Raw genomic sequence first — 4,736 nt, 5'->3', positions numbered from 1 at the left:
AAGTTTCCTGGATTTTACCTTATATACACAGATGGTTCCAAATCTGATCACGAAGAATGTGGCGCATCGGTTTATATTCCTAAATTCAATGTAAATCTGTCTTATAAATTGCCTAAAGAAATTTCCATATTTACTGCAGAATGCTTCGCCATTGAACAAGCTTTAATTCAAATCCAGCTCCTTAATATTCGTCGAGCCTTACTGAGCACTGACTCTCTAAGTGCAGTATTAAAAATTTCCTCTAATATCGTTCGTTGTCCAGAAGTCTATGTTATTTGTAATATTAAAAACATCCTCAATTCTTTAAATGAATCTAAGTTTGAGACAATATTGGTTAAGGTGCCTGCCATCTAGGAATTGAGGGTAACGAGAAAGCTGATTCTCTCGCTAAGCTTGGAATAGTCTCTGGTTCTATTCCTTTAGATTTTAAAATTCCTGTCTATGACGTCTTCTCTGTTCTTAAATCCAAAGTCTCATTCCTGGGAAGAAAATTGGTCAGGCACGAAAACTCGAACTGGATCTTTCTATGCTGGAATACAAAATCATATTCCAAGTAAACCCTGGTTCCACGACAAAAAAAAATCCAAAAGACTCTTGATGATGTCTTCTTCAATTGTAAAAATCATTCTTCTTTCAAAGGCATGTATCGATTGCTTATTAAAATCACCCACCAGTCTCCCCTTAGTATTCCGTATTTGCTTTCCCTCAACAACTCTAGCTTATATTCAATTCTACTGTACCCAAATTTCTCTAATAAGCAATAAATTACACAATAAGAAATACATTTACCGATATCTGTCAAACGGTGACCAGATAACATTTTTAACCCTTAAATGTTTAAAATTTGATTTTTGATATGTCGCAAAACAACAGGAACAGTTTTATTGAAACAAAATAGCAATGGAATAAAAATAAAATTAGTAGTGTATTTGAAAAATAAATATAAAATGGGATATATTCACAGTTTTTCTTCGTTCATTCTTCATCCTCATCTTCAACAGAATTCTCTGTGGCATTATAGGTTTGGCACACTGTTTAATGATTTTTGCAAACGCGCTCGACACATTTCTTGCAATTAAAAACTGTAGTATTGTTCCATTTACGACATATACAGAGGTGACAGGGTCCAAATCTTCTTTCAGGTGCTCGGAACCAGTTTCTTCCTGATATTTATAAGATACCAAGAGTAACGGGACCGTGCGCGTAGTTCACTTAGTGCGGCAATTCGTCATCTTTCACATTCGTAACATGATTGTGAATGATAGGCGATGACGAGTTGAGAGAAGTGCACCCAGAGCAGAAATATAATGAGCTAGGATTACATTAAGGTTCCGATATATTTCGTTTATTGCTTCCCCTCGCAAAGTGAAAAAAACAGGGAATGCTGCACGAAGGAATGGCGGCGCACCCGCAGGTAGGTTAAATCCATACATTAGTAACAATAATGATCACAAATAATTATAAGCAATAATTAGTCATCCGAAATACTAATACAAATTGAAAATATCTCCGGAGTAAAAAAAAATGCCGCCAACGGGAATTGAAGCCGTGCCTTCTGATGTCCGGTCAGGTGCTCTGTAACCACTGAGCTATGTCGGCTTATTTCCAACCCACCAAATGATTCAATATGTACTAGTACCTCAATCAACAATTACTGCTTATTATTTTTTTTTTCACCTGTAAACAACCAACTTTATTTTTGTAGGAAAGGCTTTTTTAGTGCTAAATTTCTCACTAGATGGCGTAGAGACTAGCGATGTGTAGGTTCAGCCGGATTGAGTCCTTGAGCCCGAGTCCTTTGCGGGAAGCGGGTCCTACTCCCACTCCTTTTCGTAATCAACCACTCCCAGAGAACTCGGTCTGGGACTCGGACCCGAATGCCTCCAATCAACGACTCCCAGAGAACCCGGACCCGAGAATGCCTCTAAGGACTTGGACTCGGACCCGAATGCCTCTAATCAACAACTCCCAGAAAACTCGGACTCGGGGTCTCGAACCCGAATGCCTCCCTCCACCACCGGCCTCGCGAGTCCTGCAGTGAGTGGTAAGTTCTGGTGGTGAAGACATCTTCTGTTTACCTGCTTTACAGTAAGTGGATGTTTTGTTTATTGTTTAATATCTAGTACTTATTGGAGTTATTTGGGGTTATGAGTTGCTTTTCTAAACCGATGAGCTAATTAGTTAAATAATAATATCGACTGACATGTACTAATAAATCAATAATAGCAATAAATTATTTGAGTGATGTAAAAAAAAATAAGTTGAGTAATATTTAATTTAATTAGGTGTATAAAAATTAGGCTGTGACTGGGGTTTTCACTTTAAAAAAAATTGATTCTTACCCTAGTATTGTCGATAGTTTTATCAATCAATTCTGTTTCAGCAATCAATTCTGCCATTCGATACAATTAACAGCATTCCTCAAAATATTAGTAAGAAACAATAAGAAATGATTATTGCGGCTTATAGCCAATGAATTCACCTAGATTTTACCATTTTTCCAATATTTTTAGACTCACTAAGTACTCTAGGATGTACCTAGAGGTGCTACTAAGATATTGCAATACTTGCAAAAATTTGACGAAAAGCGCTCCAGTGGATGTTTTTATTTATCTTCTAAAAAACACAAGCCACTAAAAAGCATCTTGCCTATTATTTATAATATCCATAACACTTCATTGTAAATATTGTATTTTTTGTTGTCACTGTTAATAACTACAACGACTACAGAAAACAGATAAAACAAGTTCATTGGATTTTGAAGGAACAACCTTGGAAGGCTCAGCCATCCGAAAGTTATTATCTTAAATCAAGCCCATTGTTCGTCCCTTTTTACATATTTTTAAAAAAATTGTTGGCTAAATCAGATAATTCGGGAGTTGCAGCCAAGCCGATTGTTTGTTACAGCGTTTCCCAAATGGTGGGTCTGGAGTCTGGATAAAATAAAAACTCTAATTAATTTATTATTTTACATTTAACTTCATCTCATAACAAAATATTATTGTCTTCTGTTATGAATTACGACTCTCATTTTGTGATACCTATGACATATTACAGCGCCCATAAGGTGATTTTTTCACAAAACGGCGCTATGCCAAATATCCAACATTATGTGCATCCTGTACTAAATAAATAAATAAAGATAATCTTAGGAATTTGATTCAGGTGGTTGTGAAATGGCCTCTGTCTTCCCTGACTTATACCGCAAATCAATCTTCCATATTACACACACACTAATCTAATAATCTCCTGAAACACCTTTCTCCGCTCTTCATGTCCAAACTATCTAAGCGGTCCTTCGACCAAGTATCTCTAGACAAGCCCTGTGATCTTAAAAATGCCACCCGAACCAAAAACATTGGTTTACGTAAACATTTATCAAAAACAAAGTGCATTTTCTCGCAGTCCAAAGATCACAATAAGCATTGGTTTTTTACCTTTTATTGGTCTGTGTGGAGCAAATTTGTCCTCCAGTAAGTTCGCGGCAACAGAATCGCTAGTTTTGTGAAAATCTTTTTTTTTCAAACACAAACATGAGGCAGTCCGTAGTATTTTAGGTACGGGCTATCGCAAACTTTATTATTAACAAATTGATCAGTTATATGAATACTTAAAAAATAGATGTACCTAACAGATAGATCCGAGGCAGCGTACAAAGAAAAGTAACAAAAGATCAAAATGTTAAATTCTTCCTAAGAAAATAAACACGTTACGCAACAGATGCGACGGAACTCGATCGGTAGGTAGGTACCTAGTAGTATTATGAAATGACGCGTTAGGTGGTATTACTTTTGGATTGAAATTAGGTATGGGAGGGCTAATCTATACTTATTATATCGATGAAGCGGTAACTTCTTAATCTTGTGCATTACGCCGTGCACTTTTTCTCCATATTTGTACTGTCTTACATTCCTTTAAAAAATATTAATTAAGGTTAGTTTTTTTTAATGTAAATAGGTAGGTTCTAAAATGTGTAGGTACTGAATTAGATTTTATTTAAACAATACGTCAATATTGAGTGAAATAAAATTTTGTGGATCTGTGAAAAAAATAAAACCAAAAGGACTGCGGAAACAAGTTTGGGAAACGCTGAGAGGAATATAATATTCATTTTGTCACAAAATCATATCGACTACACGTGCTCCACGGCGCGGTGGGAGGTCTGCTGTGCACGCGTTTGTCTCGTGTGTTTTGCTGTGTGCCGGTTTTTAGCATGCGTTTTCTCGTGTGTTTCACGTGATAATTTCGGAATAAATAGATATTAGAATCGATGAATCGATGGACTGGAATAAATAGATATTAAAACATGTTGTTAATTGTTAAAATTTTAATAGTTCAATGCTGTACCTAACTACTTCCTGACTTTGTTTTTAAAACATCTCGCCTTTACTGAGTTTCATTTGATAGAGGCTTCGACCAAGTACCTTTATCTATATCGATGGACAGAGATTATGAAAACGACAAATTCTCAACGACAACCGAAATTTATGTTACTACATTTGATTTATTACTGCTTACGCGTGTGCTAAAATTATCATCTGGAACTTGGAACCTAATACTACATCCGTTACGGCCTCGCATTAGCCGTAGCCCAATCAGCTGGAACACGACAAGACACGAATGGATTTCGTTGAACTTCGCCAAAATGTAAACTGCACAACTCGCGACTCGGGTGCGATGGGTGACGGGATTGACTCCGTGTTCTCGTGTGGGTCCGAGTTCTTGTGCGGGTCCTT

This window comes from Hesperophylax consimilis, chromosome 5 (assembly GCF_061612785.1).
Source record: "Hesperophylax consimilis isolate HC1 chromosome 5, BYU_Hcon_1.0, whole genome shotgun sequence".
NCBI lineage: Eukaryota > Metazoa > Arthropoda > Insecta > Trichoptera > Limnephilidae > Hesperophylax > Hesperophylax consimilis.
Note: the sequence above shows the minus strand (reverse complement) of the source record.